Source organism: Musa acuminata, chromosome BXJ2-10, assembly GCF_036884655.1.
Source record: "Musa acuminata AAA Group cultivar baxijiao chromosome BXJ2-10, Cavendish_Baxijiao_AAA, whole genome shotgun sequence".
In the NCBI taxonomy this organism is placed as follows: Eukaryota; Viridiplantae; Streptophyta; class Magnoliopsida; order Zingiberales; family Musaceae; genus Musa; species Musa acuminata.
Window position 1 is genome coordinate 53906 of NC_088347.1, and position 18722 is coordinate 72627.

The following is an 18722-nucleotide window of genomic DNA, read 5'->3' on the forward strand; positions in this document are numbered from 1 at the left end:
TTATCGATTTTTACTTTGCTCGATATAAATATAAATCTATTATATCCATTATAGTAATATATGCCCAAGATAATTATGCTCACCATAATTCGTGTGTCTCTACTCGTTGTGTTGTGCTATTCCAGACCTTTCCAACGACATATCGTTTGTATCGAACTAATAAGTCGTTTGATAGTTATTGATTTATTAAGTTTTTCATTATTTATTTTTTTATAATCTTTTTTTAAAATAAAATAAAATATAAGTCCCAGTCCAAGGCCCCCAAGTCCAAGTCCAAAAGCCCCCCCCCCCCCCCCCCCCCCGGAACCCCTAAGCCCACCGCGAGGCCGGGACGGGACAAAGTCCCCCGCGCATTATTTTGTTTCCCCCCTTTTCATTCCCCCCCTTTCACCAGGTGGTAAAAAGCACCGATGGAAGGAAGGAGGTGGTGTGTAGGGTTTTCATTCCCCCCCTCTCATCATCGTCAGTTTCTATATTGTTAGTTATCCTCTCAACTCTTCTTCTTCTTCTTTTGAGGTAAGGTAAGGAGGTGGTGTGTAGGGTTTTCATTTTTCTTAGCGCACAAACAGGGTTTTCGTCTTCGCCGTCAGGTGTGTGTGAAGCCAGCCAGCCCCTCTCTCCCTCTAATTTGATTCGTTTTTGGAAAGGACACCATAATCTTCTTTGGTTGCTTCAACCACCTGGAAATGCAATGCAGGTCTTCAAGGGAGGGAAATGCAATCCCCTCTCCAAACTCTGATATATTTCCAATAGCACTCTGTTTCAATTGGATACTTTACTTTACTAACATGTTATGGATGGATGGATGAATATGACCTCTCTCAACGAGGAAGGAAGCTTCATGAAGGAACAACAAGGTATTTTTTTTCTTCTAACAAGTATTAATGACTTTTTTTTCTTCTTTGATTTGGGAACAAACTTTTGTACAATATAGACTTCATCTCAGAAATAACTTCAATATGACACTATATTCTCAGATTAAGGATTTCCAATATGACACTATATTCTTCTCTCTCCTATAGTAGTCAAATAGTGATTCTGATCTTTATTTGCCTTCAAATAACCTTTCCAATGCAAGATTTCCAACCATAATCTGGGTTTTTCGAACCAAAATTTTCCAAACTATCGTTAAGAACTTCGATTAAATTTTCTGACATGTACATCATGGTAAGGTAATATTGTTGTCGATTTTTTTTTTTTTTTGTATCCTTATCCTCATCGAGCAATCTACACACGTTAGCAGCAGCAACAACAGGTTTACCAATTAGGTACTACTTATTACCAATTGTTTTCCCTTATTATCTGAATAAGTTACATGAAACAATTGGTACTAATTCGAGTTCCCTTATTATCTATCCCCAGACGTTACATCTAAGCAGATTAGAATATTAGAATTAGCACATACTGAACCCGCTGCATTGTTTTCTTTATTAGGGTCTCACATTATCCTATATTTATTTATGTCACAGAAAGCTAATGGCATCTATACTATCTATAAGCAGGAAAGAGATCTATGCTTCTTGTGAGGGAGAATATTGGCTTCAAGAATGCATCCAGGTAGCTATGCTTCCTACTTAGCGTATCATGGTACTGAGTTGATGATCTACATATTAAATAAATTTAATAAACAACAACGATATTACCATGATCTAAAATGAGATGTACATAAGCATTGATATCTATCTATTGTAAATATCAAATTTACAATATACATGATCACATTGATCATGGTTTTTAATTGAGATGTATGTTGATCATGGTTCTGATTTCTTATTTTAGTGTTTTAGTGTTCTAATTTATTACTATAATTTTTCACTTTCACATTTGTTGTTGTTATAGTGCCTTCTTTTCACATTCGATGATGATCATGGGAGACAAAGAATAGTATACATTTATCTTTGTATAGTGTCTTCTTGTTATAGATTTATATTCGTAGGCTTTTCAACATATTTTTTTAAGATTTTTCTCGAATACATTGTGAATACAATGTGGTAGGCTTTTGAGCCATGTCGTAGATAATATATTGTGGATTTTGAGCCATATAGTCAATTGCAATATTCTTCTAAACTGCTTGTGTTCGAAATGACTCTTCATCTTCACCTTTGTGGATTTTCATTGGCATCGTGTTAAATTGAGTTTTGTATTTTACATCATTTGTTTTTTAGGTTGCTTCTATACGAGGAATGTTATTCAAGAATCATATCATATCATATCATATACATTTTGCCCATGCTTGTATATTTTGCCCATGCTTGTATATCAAATCATATCATATCATATATATTTTGCCCATGCTTGTATATCATATCATATCATATCATATCATATCATATCATATCATATCATATCATATCATATCATATCATATCATATCATATACATTTTGCCCATGCTTGTATATTTTGCCCATGCTTGTATATCATATCATATCATATCATATCATATATATTTTGCCCATGCTTGTATATCATAGGATAGCGCTATATTAATACACAAATTTTTACCTACCTAATAACTCCATTGTATAATACTACTATGGCTATAATACATGTAATATATTAATATATGTAACAAAAAAAATCCATTACAATATTAATATATGTAACAAAATATAATATTATAACAATACAACAATCAGATAATATTATAGCAACACTAATCTATTATATTTTGTGTAATGATAGATTGTTAATTGAAGGAATTATTATGCTCAATTAGACTTTATTATTAGACTCTTTGGTCAATAATAAAGTCTAATTGAGCATATTAATTCATAAAATATGAGACGAATAGATAGGAAGTAGGTTGTCTTCATTAATCTATTCACAATGATCCAAGTTTCATCATATCACTTGTTGGTCTTAGGTATAGTTATAACTTCACTAATCTTATATTCAATATAGAGACATCATCGAATTGTTGATCAAGTAGTTAAATTGGTTGATTTTCTACCAATTTAAACATCAATCAAGTTGATTTTCTACCAATTGTTGATAAACTCTATTGAGTTTAAACATCAATAGAGTATTCAATATTATTTAATTATAGATATGATAATATTGAATACATAAACTCTATTGACGTTGCAGGTTGAAATACTACTCTTTTTTTGGTGTAGTATTCAAATAATATATTATAATCTTATATATTCAATATTATCATATCTATAATTAAATCTATATTGATAATCTAAATTGGACAAGATTTATGTATTCAAATTGTTGCCACATTTGGTTTTAACTTTGGTTAACCAATCCTTTGGTTTATACTTCGGTTTCACCATATTGTCAATCATATTTTTTTGATATTTTGTGCATCTGCTATTTAAAATTCTTCTTACTTTCATTTTTTATATAAAAGGGATTGATATTAAATTAGTAAATACAATCTCTATTGACATGTTGAAATATTATTGTTATCAATAAAAGAATGATGTTTAAACAATTAGTCTATGCCCAATATAATATTATAATCTTATATACTTAATATTATCATATCTATAACTAAATATATATCAATATTTTGAATTGGATAATATTTATGTATTCAACTAGTGTATATGAACGATGGAGTGTTCGTGGTTATTCCAAGGCATTTGAAACTCTCGATACTCGATGTTATGGAGTATCAAAACTTTTACTTTAATAACTTAGTTGTAATTTGACGAAGTAACTAAGCTGCATGAAGGGAGACGACATTGAAGATAAAATATGGAGTGGAGGCACAAAGTTTAACTTGGATAAGCATATGAAAAGAACTCATGTAGAGGTAAGAGCGGGATCATGTCGTTTTATGGGTCCCTTATTTTGATGGATTTGACTCATTTTTCGAGGCACATGCACCTTACCTTAGAGAAGCATTTGACGGAAGAACCCAGGTGACTCAATTTGTCGAGGCGAAGTTTGGTTCAGAAGGCCTTGGCATATTTAAGTTGTCATTAAGAGAGTGATGCGTAGCGGAGATTGTGCTGGTAGGGGCAGAGGCCTAGGACCGAAAATGATATATCAATTGCAACATAGTTTGTGGACTTCGGGAGCAACTAGACGATGGACCGTTTTAGAGCGATGCTCCGTCTAGGTGTGACCCGAGAGCGGGTGAACAAAAGTCGATTGCCAAAAGAGTGGACATAATCGAAAGTGGAAGAGGCCCTGTGATGTGTTGGCAGAGGCCACACATAGAGGGATCACAATTTAAGTTCATCCCATAAGGATCCGAATGCAATGAAGATGTCATAAACAGGAGACATGGTGTAGCGGATCATGGTGGAATAATTCGTGGCAATGCGATACACATGAAAGAAATGTGGAATTCAAACCAGATTGGGTTGGGAATTAAATAGTTTAAGAAGCTTAGTCCTCTCAGTTTTAGTGGTGAGCTCGATCCAATGGTAGCAGAACAATGGATGATGCAGATAAAGAAAATATTTGATGTTTTCAATTGTCTAGATGATAAGAAGGTTTCTCTTGCTACCTTCATGATAGAAGGAGAGGCTGAGCACTGGTGTTGAACCATGAAGAGGATTTTTGAAGCTCGACACGAGTCTTTCATTTGGAAGGTATTTATTGAAAATTTCAATGATATATATTTTTCAGATTGTATCAAAGAGTTGGAGTTCTTGAATCTTCAATCTCATTCAGGAAATTTGACAGTAGTCAAATATGAGTCTAAATTTGCCATGCATATGATTGATGATGAATATAGGAAAGAGGACTAAGGCTGGCAATAAGAAGTGGGGTCGGATATTAGCTTTAAAACTTTAGGTATATACTGATGTAGTAGAAAGAGCTTTGAAAAAGACTTGGAGCAAGAAATCAGGGAGAAGAACAACAAGGACTCCAATTGGGTGCAACTTAGTATATACCTAAAGTTTGGCTTTGACAATAACACTTTCCGGAGTAGAGATAGGTTCTTATGTCGATTGGAAATCCAAAAGTGTAGTTTTTGTTGAAAGATAAGAATGCGACGCCCACTATGCTGTAGGTCTTATAGTTCCAGTTCCAGTTTCATCGTATCAATTGTTTGCGAGTTAAGTCGTATCAAGCAAAGACAACCGACTTGTAAGCTCACTTTAGCTCGAATACAGAACGTGGAAATAGAATCTTCTAATACAATACTATCAACGGTACTCGCACCGCTAACACTTATTGGATTGGAGTGGAAGGAGAATAAGCAACATCTAGTTGAACAGATTATTCTTTGAGTAAAGTAAGGAGTGAACAGTTTCGAAAGTGTTTTGTTCGTGTCGTAGACATTCTTGCTCCCAATTGGAGTGAACTATCAGTGACTAGTTGGGTCTAATGCTGTTCGAGTTTTCTCCTAAGCAATGAAAGTTGACTTCGGGTCGGGTTTGGTCAATTTCCAAAGGAATGAAACCGGAATATGCGAAATTGACCAAAGCTCGATTTATGGCAAAATTCGAGAGTTACATTTAACAAATGATTCAAATATCAATTGTGCTCTAATATATTCATGAAAGCTATTATGAAAAGATATTTCAATCTATTTTCAAATAAAACAAGTCTCGTATGAATCGAAGTTTCCAATAAAGAGTTACATTATAATAGATTTAACAACTCAATTTTACAAGATTCACAAGGTCGGTTTCAACAGAAAATTGGATAGGCATGCTTGGACTCTAAATAAAGAGTTACATTACAATTTTACAAGATTTAACAACCCAATCTCAGAAAATTGGACTCTAAATCTTTCAATCTATGTATCAAATGAAAGATCTACGAGTTTAGTTTAAAATGAAATAAGTTTGGAATAAATCAAAGTTTCCAATAGAGACTTATATGTAGTTTAGTATCAAAAGGTCAGAAATTACGATCCATGTTTGGACAAGGAAACTTACTTTGAATTCTTAAATTAAGCTATCGAAAGAAAGGTTTATGAGTATATATTCATATCAAACAAGTTTTGTCCAAATCAGAGGTTAGTGCATAAAGTTATAACCATAACAAGGTAGAAATGTCAGAATCTCAGAAGTCTTACATATTCAAATTGTTATGTCTAAATAGGAGATATATTAAATGTAAGATTAGAACAATTCAAAGTTCCTTGTATTAAAAGCAAATGTAGAGATAAAATTGTAGTAAGGAAATATTAGGACCACTTGCAATACAAAAGATTAGAAAGCTTGCAATAAGAAGGATTGGAACACTTGCAATAGGAAAAAATCACATCACTTGCAATAGGAAGAATCGAAACACTTGCAGAAGAAAAGGTTTAGGACATTTGTAAGAGAAAAGAGCGGGACACTTGCAATAGAAAGGATCGAAACATTAGCAATAGAAAGGATCGGCACTTCAAACTTAACGCCTTATGCAGAAGAGATGTTTTTGTTATGTTATATGTGTAAAGGAACATTCAGAACAAGAACCTCTCTACAGAATGGCACCGCTCGAGCTCGAGGAATTGAAGAAGCAAATACAAGAGTTATTAGATAAGGGTTTCATTCGACCCAGCGTCTCATCGTGGGGTGCTTCAGTGCTATTAGTTAAGAAGAAAGATGGGACGTTGAGGCTTTGTATTGATTATAGACAGTTGAATCAGGTGATCATCCCGTTGAGGCTTTGTATCCCCTACCCAAGATTGATGACTTGTTTGATCAATTGCATGGTGCACAAGTATTCTCCATCTAAGATCAGGTTACTATTAGTTGAAGGTCAAGAAGGAGGATATTCTAACTCGATATGGTTACTATTAGTTGAAGGTCATTACGAATTTTTAGTTATGCCTTTTGGCTTGACTGATGCTCCAGCTCTTATGGAACTGATGAATAGAATATTTCAGACACTCTTAGATGATTATGTAATTATATTCATTGATGACATATTAGTATATTCAAGGAGTAATTAAGAGCATGATAAACACTTGAGAGATGTATTATCTATACTAAGAGAAAAGAAGTTGTATGTAAAGTTCAACAAATGTGAATTTTGGTTGAAGGAAATTATTTTTTTAGACCACGTTATTTCAGAAAAGGGCATTTGTTGATTCAAAGAAGGTGGAAGCAGTAGTTAATTGGGAAGTGGCAACAAATGTAACAGAAGTAAGAAGTTTCTTGAGCATGGCAGGTTATTATAGGAGATTTATGGAGGGATTTTCTTAAATTGCTCATCCCCTCACCAAACTGATTCAAAAGAATGTGAAATTTGAATGGAGTGGTGATTATGAGCAAAAGAGGTATGACAAATTTAGAGGACTAAATTTTCTTTTAAGGAGGGGAGAGTGTAACATCCCTCATTTTTTTTAATAAATTATAAGGACTTATTTGTAAATATGAGGATTTTTTAAATAATTCTTTAGCATTAAATTATATATATATATATATATATATATATATATATATATATATATATATATATATATATATATATATATATATATATATATATATATATATATATATTGAAAGTATTGTGAGGGACCAAAATATTTTTTTAATAATTCTTTAGCACTAAATAAAATGGAGGACTTGTGGCATTAGCAAGGATGAGCCACTTGTATTTATTCTAAAGATGACACCTAAACCTCCACACATGCTTGCCACCTCACTATTTTAGCATGAGCTAAACTTAAGTAATTTAAGACACAATTAGGAAAACTTTGCATACAATGTAACTTGAGAAGAGGAGAAGGAATTGAAGCAGAAGAGAAAGAGAAAGAATTGAAGAAGAAGTTTTATCTTGGCTTAAGGCTTTGCATCAATTCTCCCACGTTTGGAAATCAAAACTTTTTACAAATTTCGAATGAGGTAACCCTTTGTGATTTTTAAATAGATGATTTCAAATGAACATTGGTATTTATGCTTTTGTTATCTTGAACTTCTCATATCGTCATGGATATGTTAGTCGTTTGCTAAGCTCTTTATGCTCACCCTGTTGCTATATATGCTCACCCTGTTGCTATATAAATTTTTCAGGGTAGCTTGTCACGCACTGAAAAGCTAGAATTGGGTTGAAGCAGTGAAAGTCTAGAAGATTTTTAGGCTAATCTTTGTTGGTTGATAGGTTTTTGTTGTATAGTATACTTTACTTCTGATTTAATGTTAAGGATATATTGATACTTATGTGTTGTAAAAGTTTAAAGGATCGCTCTTGTTTATGAAATGATAACTTTAAGTTGTATAAGGATAAGAACTCATGGTAAATAATTATCTTTTTTTGATTTTATATATTTCTATGATTATGGATTTATGTTGTGGTTGATGTTTAGTTGAGTTGCCTTTGGATTTTATGAATCTATAAGTGAAGTGGAGTATGATTTATATAACGTACAAGTTTATGAATCGTGAATATTGATTTGAATGGTTCTTAGTATCCTCAAATTGTTAGATTGGATCTTGGATTGAATTGATGATGAATTAACCATAGATATTTTACAAACCAGGGACCTTAACTTCTAATCTTTTGATATTAAACTACTTATAAGTCCTTGTTGGAAACTCTAATTTGTATAAAACTTATTTTGTTGGAAACTAAACTTATAGATCTTTTTTTTGATACTTGGATTAAAATATTTAGAGTTTAAATGCATGCTCAGTTATCTATTAAATCTGACCTTATGAATTTTGTAAATTAGAGATTTTATTCCCTAACATTTGGATACCAAAGGTATATTTGGTTATGAAAAGTAGATTGAAATATCTTTCCAATGATATATTCCTGAGTAAATTGGAGCACAATTGATAGTTTGAATTATTTGTTCAATGTGCCTCTCAAATTTTGCCAAAAACGAATTTTGATCGATTTTGCCTATTTTTGTTTTATTCTATTTGAAAATTGTTCTCATCTAGTATTTTTACAATAATTATGCTATATGTGTTTGCTTGGAATTGTTGTATGCTCTTGTTCTTAAATTGTTTACAATGCTTGAAATCGATTATGTAAAGTTTATGTTGTTTTGCATTGTTTCGTATGGGCACATGTATGTTTTGTTCCTTCGCATGTGCTTCCGATATGTGTCAAATCTTTGTATGCTCGTCTTTATTTTCTTTTAAATTAAATTTTAATATAATTGTGAAAGATTATGTTTGCATTGTATTAACTCATAAAGGCACATGCATGTTTTGTTGTTCCGTACGTACTTTCGATATATGCTAATTTTATTGTTCACATTGTCTTTTTGTACTATGGTGTTTATGGAATACTATGAACCTTTGTCAAAAATGATAAAGGGAGTTATGCATAGAGCTCGTGATGCTCTGCCAGCCTCCTCTAACTTCACTTAGACGTGGGTGGATGGAGCTTCTAAGTGTTATTGATATGGTCCGGATATTTTTTATTTCATTTATTATGAATCAAATATGTTTGATTGAAATGACATTTGTGATTCTGTATCCAATGAGATTATATCTATAAATTCTTGTATTCTGCGTTGCATTTTGATACCTTATTTGTTTGAAACTGTTCTCTTTTGCCATGGATATGTTAGTCGTTTGCTGAGCTTTATATACTTACTCTGTTGCTATATAAATTTTTCAGGATAGCTTATTGCTCGCTTAAATATTAAAATTGGGCTGAGGCAGTGGATATCTAGAAGATTTTGGGCAGATCTTTATTAGTAGATATGTTTTTGTTGTATGAGTACATTATGTGTCTAATGAAATGTTGACAGTAAATCTTATCTTATGATCTGAATTTGTGTAATGATATGAATTTGTGGTAAACGTTGGTTTTCTGATTGTATATATTTTCATACTTGTGGATTTATGTTGCAGTTATTATTTTGGTGAGTTGGCGTTAGATTTTATGAATAATCAAGCAATGTATTATATGATTATAAATTGTACATGTTTTATCGATCGTTAGATGATTGAATGTTTTTAGTATTGTTAGTTTGGATTTTGTATTGATTTGTGATGAAAATTTAATACTATCAATTTGAGGGGCATGACACTATCGCCCACCCTCGGTGATGCCACTATTTCCAAGTGGTCGAGTGGGCCTTCCATCTGGCCCAACTCAACCCTATTTTGGGTTCAATTGGCCCTTAATTGTCATATAATTATAACTTATATTGAGTTAGGATTGAGAGATAATCCTACTAATAGCTAAGCAATCTTTGTTCGGTATGTTAATCGTTTTTCCGGTGAACTCTCGACGAACTTTCGATGAACTTTTGGCATGCTTTTCGTAAACTCTCGGTGAACTCTTGACGAACTCCTGAGGAACTCTCGACGAACTCTCGGTAAGCTCTCAATGAACTCTCGGTGAATTCCCGACGAACTCTTGACGAGCTTCCGATATATCGTTTGAATCTTCGTCATATCGTCGGATATGAATAAGGCTTTATGCCTTATTCATTATCGTAGTAAATTCTGCAACACTTAACATATGAATTAGATCAATAATTTATCAATTTATTTCATCCTCAAAATTCGAGATTCACTCCCTCTTTTTGATGATGACAACCATTTGATGATGGTATTATTTTTAACTCCCCCTATCTATATGTCATATTGAGATAAGTAAACTTGAATTCAAAAGGAATCACCAAGCGGTGCCACCGTCGTCCATGTTTTTAAGTGTTGAATGGGCTATTCAATCCGGCCCAATTCAGCCCTATCAAGGGCTAAGTTGGCCCCTAATTAAGTTAGTGGGATCACCTCCCAATTCTAACTCTATTTATGGTCTAACTATAATAATTAAGACATTTGACAAGGTATTCTTGTACCGGTACGTTAGTTGTTCTTCCGGCGATCTCTCGGTAATGTTCCGGCAGACTCCCGACAAGCTCTTAGACTTTATGATGATCTTCTTGGTGAGTTCCAACTAGCTTCTTTGGCAAGCTCCTGGACTTCTCGATCAGTTTCGACAGAACTACTAATGAACGTCCGGACTTCAGACGAACTCTCGAACTCCTAACGAACTCTCCTTATTTTTCTTGTCACTGATTTCTTGAATTTCCTCTAAGTCTCTTTCAATTATCAAAACCCTTTTAACCACATCGGCATAAGCTTGGAGTTTTAATGTTGATATCCGACTTATAGTTGGCTAAGAAAAATAAGTCTGCGGGAAGTTAATGAGACATAAACTTCTTATATCTGGCCAAGAAAAATAAGAGGCTGAGCACTAGTGGAGAATGATTAAAAAGATTTTTGAAATTAAAGATGAGCCAATCACATGGAAGATGCGCAATAAAGGCGACAAAAGAAACCTTCTGATCATCAAAGCAATTTAAGATGTCAAATATTTTCTCTATCTGCATCATACATTATTTTGCTACAATTGGATCAGGCTCACCACTAAAATTAGGACTAAGCTTCTTAAACTATTTAATTCCCAACTTAGTATGGTTTGATGTCCCCGTTCCATCATTTCCTCCTTGTCGGACTTGCTGTTGCATCACTTTGTCATAGTCTCTACAGTTCTTATAATTCCACTCAGTTGATCAACAGTAGATGCAATAGGAGAACCAGATGACCTCGTCATCCTCACTTCCTAAAAACAACAAAAGAGAATTTTTTGTTCAATCTTTGAATAAAAGTCACTAAACCTCTAAATTTTTTTTGCGCATCTAGCATATAAAAAATCTTAGTGATTATCAAATCATGCTCTGATACCACCTCTGTCACGCACCCTGAGTTTAATTATCAATCGGGAGCTGTGAACCTAATTAAAAATTGATAATATTATAATTCAATAAATAATCCAGGATCCAAACATACATTTGAGGCCACTAAGAAAACATTCAAGTCAGAATTCACTTATATAATCCACAATTCATAAAACCTGTGCAGTTTATAATCATACATCATATCACTTAATGATTCATATAATCCAAAGCCAACTCAATTAAACCATAACCACACCATAAATCCATTGGTGTGGGAATTTATACAATCACAAAACAATCACATTTTTTTCTTGAATTGTGCGAGCTAGCAAATTAACTTTCTAGCATGTTTTGCTCCCCCTTTGTCATTGTTAAAAAGAAGGGAAGACCCTTTATGTTAATTTCTAAATTATGACAAAGGTAAATAGCATAGATGAAAATTCAAGTTTTGAATGTCAAAATAATTATTTTATCATGAATATTTCATCATTGCGTGCATTATTATCATACGTTAAAGTATTGCATGCATAATACCGAATCATCATATATATTTTCAAAATATATAAACTCATCATTATATGCATGATTCCAAATCATCATTCATATTATTTCAATCATTGTTTCAATCATCACTATAACTCATCATGCACAAAATGTAAAATCATCTAACATGATACAAACATTTATTTTCAAAATATTTATCACTATTTTCATGTATGATAATAAAGTATTCATGATTCCGAACATTAAATCAATATTTTTAAGTATTTATCACTTCATGATTGTTGGTACCAAACATTTATCATTTAAAGCAATCATGATATACATCATATGCAATACATCACATACATCATCATAATAAACAACATATGCATCATTCCAAATCATAAATATTTTAAATCATCATAGTATTAATCTGTCAAATTACATCCTACCATGCATTATCATAACTTTTCCCCATTTTATCATTGTAAACAAGAAAAAATAAGGGAAGAATAAAATAGTATAAAATATTTCAATTATTTCAAGGCATACAAGCCATAAATCTAACGACATCATGTCATGAAAGATAAGACATCTTGAATTACAAAAGACATGATTCATTTTATCAAATCTCTTCTTTTTATAAATAACAAAAATTATAGGTGTACAAAGAAGAGATCGTGATTAAAACAAATCTCAAGTAGTAAATCCAAAAAATCAAGATCATGATTTGAATACAAACTCATTCAAATTCAAATCGTCAAATTCATCAAAATCTCAACATTACTTTCAAGAGATTCAAAATGGTATACATAGATTTATCATAATAATCATGAAGATCAATAAGATAGAGAAAAATAATTTTCAAAAAAAATATTTTCCTCTTTTTAGTTGTTTCAATTCATATGATTTTATTTCATTTATGCTATATAACAACATGTATCATGTTTAAAACCGAAAGTGTAAGAAAGAAGGAGGAGAATACTCTAGCAAATCTCTTGAAATGGAAGGGCAAATACCCCTCTTACAACCTTTTACAAGCAGTTCAACCTCTTACAAATTTTCAGCAAGAAAGAAGGAGGAGAACACTCTAGAAAATTGAAAACAAGACTTGCTAAGACTTTTTAAGACTTTTCTCTCAATCAATTGCTTCTCAAAATGTTGTAATCTCAGTTGAGATTTGAGGGGTATTTATAGGCCTCAAGAGGATTCAAATTTGGGCTCCAAAATTTGAATTCTCTTTGGGTTCCTGATGCTGGCGGTGCCACCGCCTGTCACTGTCAGACTTTGACAGTGCTGGGCGGTGCAACCGCCCAGTCTGGCGGTGCCACCGCCAGACTCTTCGGTTCACTGTTTGGTTTTCAAATTTAGCCCAAACCAAGTCTAATTTTGGGCCCAGTTGGCCCCTAACCAGGATATAGGATTATCTCTTAATCCTAATCCTAATTACAAGTAAACTACATAATAAAACACATCCTAAGCAAGCTTTCAACCGCGAACGTCGAGTCTTGTTTCGGCGAGCTTTCCGACGAACTTCTTCCGACGGACTCCTAGCAAGCTCCCGAACTTGTGATGACTTTAACGAGTAGCCGAGCCTTCTCAGTGATCTCCGTGAACCTCCGACGATCTCTTCGGTGAACTTCCGAAAATTCGGACAGGTTCTCGATTTCTTCTCGATTGGTTCCGGCAGCATCTCCGACGATTCTTCGGACTCTTAAACATCCATCGAACTTGACTCCGGTATTCTTGCTTTGTGTTTTCTGGTTATCATAGTTAATCTTGCACACTTAGCTCAATAATATGGTTTAAATCAATGAACCCATCAATTGATTTTATCATCAAAATTCGAGATTCAACAGGAGGAGGAGCAAAACTCTACTAGAAAAGGGACAATTACGAATGCCTTAAGAAAATATTCCTAGGCCATAAAATACCTGAAACTACTAAATAAGAAAATCTCAAACTATAAGCCCAAACTATTTTAACTAAGTGTGGACTTAAAAGAAATTAAACCCAAAGCAAACAATTAGGTTTTCTTATGGTGCATCTGACTTCAAAGCCCAGGCCCTTATTCATAGTTGCAATAGGAGATAACAAGCTTGATTTTCCTGATATGGGACTATGTGGGACTTGCCAAACTAACAAATCTCCACCTTGGCATGTCCCAACATTGACAATTAACAAAACTTGCTCCACCTTCTTCATAAAAGCCCCAATGGGCAATCACTAACAATGAACACCAACCAAGTCCAAGCACTGCTTGAACTTGTAAACCGAAAGAGGTTTCGTAAGCATATCAGTTGGATTGTTCTATGTATAAATTTTTGGAACAAGGACCTTTCCCTCAACAGTGGTATCCTGAATAAAATGAAACTTCACATCGATATGTTTTATAAGTGATATGCTTTGTGTTTTCTGGTTATCATAGTTAATCTTGCACTATGATAAAACATATCATAGTTTATACATAGTTTATACATAGTTAATCATAGTTTATACATAGTTTATATCATAGTGCATGTCTTCAATTGACTGTCACATAGTTAAAAGTGACAGTCAATTGAAGACATGCACTTTTATGGTTAAGAGCATGTCTTCAATTGTATCAATGTGTTACTACAATTTACTGTGATAGTCAAAGTGCTATTCATTTGACTAAAGACCAAAGAGCATGTCATGAGCTTCAATTTACTGTGATCCTAACAGTAGTGATAGATTCTTTTATGTTGATGACATGCTCTTTGGTCTTTAGTCAAATGAATAGCACTTTGACTATCACAGTAAATTGTAGTAACACATTGATACAGACATAATTCATCGAACAAACCTCTTAACCATAAAACTTTTTCGATCGCTTCTATCACTACCATATATTCTGTCTTTGTAGTAGATAAAGCCATGACAAGTTGTAAGGAAGCTTTCCAACTAACTGCACAACTGCCAATGTAAAAAACATAGCCTGTCAAAGATCTTCATTTATCAAGATCCGCAGCATAATCAGAGTTAACGAAACCAACAAAAGTGTCACGATTTTTCCCAAACTCCAAACAAGCATTTGAAGTCCCTTGCAAGTATTTGAGAATCCACTTCATAGCCTGCCAATGTGTTTTACCCGAGCGAGACATATATCAACTAACCACACTGACTACTTGTGAAATATCTGAACGAGTACAAACCATTGCATACATAATACTGCTGATGGCACTGGAATATGAAACTTACACCATATATTCTTCCTCTTCAACTGATTGTGGTGACTAAGCAGCAGATAGCTGAAAATGGCTAGCAAGAGGAGTACTCAGAGGCTTAGCATTTTTCATGCCAAACCTCTCCAAGACTTTCTCGAGGTAATATTTCTGGGTTAGAAATGAATTTCCAACTTCTCATTCTCTTTTGATCTCTATGCCAAGAATTTTCTTAACTGCTCCCAAATCTTTTATTTCAAATTCACTACTTAGCTGCATTTTTAAAGTGTGAATTTCTGACAAATTCTTAGCTGCAATAAGCATGTCATCAACATAAAGCAACAAATACACAAAAGAGCCGTCAATTAAATTCCGAAAGTAGACAAAGCTATCATACATGCTCCTCGTGTAACTATAACCTAACATAAAAGAATCAAACCTCTTATACCATTGTCTTGGAGACTACTGTTAGGATCAGAACGGTACTAAGAGGGGAGGGGGGGGGGGGGGGGAAGGGGGTGAATTAGTGCAGCAGATTAAAACTTGTAAGTTTAAAACCGAATTCATAAATGCGATGAGATTTTGATTTGACAGTAACTTGAGTAAAGTGAGAAGATGAAATGAAAGCTTGCTGTAGTGTAAATAACAATTTCAAAAAGGTAAGTACTCACACATTCAAGGAACACACCAATTTAAAGTGGTTCGGTCAAATGACCTACATCCACTTGTGAAGCCTTCTTCGATGAGGCTCCCAACTTCAACTAGCAAATCACTTTGAAGGGGAAGGATAAATACCCCTCTTACAACTTTTTACAAATGGTTCACACTCTTACAAATCTTCAACAAAAAGGAAGGAGGTGAACACTTAAGCAATTGAAAATAAGGCTTGCCAAAAACTTTACAAAGGCTTTTGTCTCAATCTAATGCTTCTTAAAAAGTTATATTTTTAGCTGAGAATTGAGGGGTATTTATAGGCCCCAAGAGGATTCAAATTTGAGCTCCAAATTTTAATTCTCTTGGATTCCCGAAGTTGGCGGTGCCATCGCCTGTTTGTGGCGGTGCCACCGCCTGTCAATATCACATTGACCATTTACTGGCGGTGCCACTGCCTGTCGGTGGCGATGCTACCGTCCGACCTCTCGGGTGCTAGGTGGTGCCACCGTCGAGTCCGGCGGTTCCACCGCTCAATCTCGGGTTCTGGACCGCTCAATCTCGGGTTCTGGGCGGTGCCACCGCCTAGTCTGGTGGTACCACTGCCCGATCCAACGGTTCCATTCCCCGATCTAGTGGTTCCATCGCCCGACCCTATGGGTCATTAGATGGGCTTCAAATCTAGCCCAAACCAGGTAATATCGGGCCCAATTAGCCCCTAACTAGGATACAGGATTATCCCTTAATCCTAACCCTAATTACATGCAAACTATGCAACTAAAAACATAGTCCTAAGCAAGTTTTTAATCGGCAAACGTCGAGTCTCCTTCCGGTAAGATTTCCGATGATCTTCCGACGGACTTCCGATACACCTTCGGATTTCTTCAGGCGGACTCCCAGCAGCCTATCGATCTTGTGGCGAGTTCTACGAGTAGCCAAGCCTTCTTGTAGATCTCCGTGAACCTCCGACGATCTCTTCAGCGGACTTCTGAAAACTACGACAAGTCCCCTATTTCTTCTCGGTTGGTTCCGACAACATCTCCAACAAATCTTCGGACTCTCGAACACCCATCGAACTTGACTCTAGTAGACTTGCTTTATGTTTTCAGGCTATCGTAGTTAATCCTGCACACTTAACTCAATAATATGGATTAGATTAATTAACCCATCAATTAATTTCATTATTAAAATTTGAGATTCAACAACTACTTCAATCCGTACAAGGATTTCTTTAATAAGCAAATATGGTCTTCCTTACCGTCAACTTCAAATCCATGAGGTTGCTCCATGTAAATTTGTTCTTCAAGTTCACCACGTAAGAAAGCTGTCTTGACATCAAGTTGCTCTAATTCCAAATGATACAAGGCAACTAAAGCATACAGAACACGAATAAAGCTTTGTTTAACAATAGGTGAAAATATGTCATTAAAATCAACACTATGTACCAGACTATAGCCCTTTGCAACCAATCGTGCTTTGTACATTACATCTTCAACCCCTGGAATACCTTCCTTCCTTTTGAAGATGATTTACTGTTAGGATCAAGAGCACTAAGAGGGGGGGGGGGGGGGTGAATTAGTGCAGCGGAAATCTTTCAACGATAAAACACGTTCGATCGATAAAAACGATTTCGGTGTGAAAGCCGATTCTAAGATTACTTCAACTTAAGATCAAGCGAGATGACGTTAAAATCAATCTATGAAGGCAGTTTGCAGTTATGATGAAAACCAGAATATAAGCGCAAACTGAAATACGACGTTCCTACGAAGAAGCTGATTTACATCTAAATGCTGATTCGTAAATCACTTGATTAGGCGAGATGCAGTTTAAGCAAGGATATAAAGGCAGTTTGCAGTTATGATTGAAATCAAAGCATAAATGCAAACTGAAATATAATGATCGTACGAAAAAAATAGATTTACGTCTAAACGCCGATTCGAAAAGTGCAAAGCTTAAAACCCGATTGTATATGTGCAGAATTTAGTAAGCTTTAGAGGAGGTTTGCAGTAAAGATAATATGCTCAAAGTAAATGCAAACCGAGATTTAGAGCGGTTCGGTCAATCTTGACCTAATTCACATTTGGCTTCCTCCACCGACGAGGTCACCGATGTCAACTAGAGGCCTTCCTTCAATAGGCGAAGGCCAACCACCCTATTACAGTTTCACTCCTTTTGATGGGCTTATGAGACAACCCTTACAAAATTTTCTCTCCTCTCTTTACAGCTCAGAACTTGGAAGAAAAGAGGAAGAAGAACTTTTGGCCTTTACAACAATTTTAAGCTCTAAAAATCACAGAACAAGATCAAGATTTCGGTGTGTATTCTGTGCTTTCTTAGTGCTGAATGGGTGGGGTATTTATAGGCCCCAACCCAGTTCAAATTTGGAGCTCAAAACTGTCAATTCCCGAAATTCCGGGATCAGGCGGTTGCACCTCCTGATTGGAGCGGTTGCACCGCCTGGCAGAGCTCGAAGACTGAGCCTCTAGGCGGTGCCACCTCCTGTCAAGGGCGGTTGCACCTCCTGCCATAGCTCGAAGACCGAGCTCATGTGGTGCATCCTCCTGACTGAGGCGGTTGCACCGCTCAGCCAGTGCTCGGAGACCGAGCTCAAGCGTTGCCACCTCCTGTCAGGGGAGGTTGCACCACCCAATCTCGCTCAGAGACTGAGCCCAAGCGGTGCCACCTCCTGGCTAGGGTGGTTGCACCGCCCAGTCTCGCTCGGAGACTTAGCCCAGGCAGTGCCACCTCCTGGCTGGGGCGGTTGCACCTCCCAGCAGAAATTAGGGTCCGAATGGGTTGATCCATTCGGCCCAATTTGGGTTTTTCAGGGACCCAATTGCC

At 35.1% G+C, this 18722-nt stretch overlaps 1 long non-coding RNA gene across 1 annotated transcript; it reads left to right on the forward strand.

The window, feature by feature from the left end:
• Window positions 1-344: 344 nt before the first annotated feature.
• LOC135624336 (uncharacterized) lies at window positions 345-9738 on the forward strand. Its single transcript, XR_010491648.1, has 4 exons — window positions 345-590; window positions 698-857; window positions 1503-1557; window positions 9489-9738. It is a non-coding gene; the product is annotated as an uncharacterized LOC135624336 (long non-coding RNA).
• Window positions 9739-18722: the final 8984 nt, after the last annotated feature.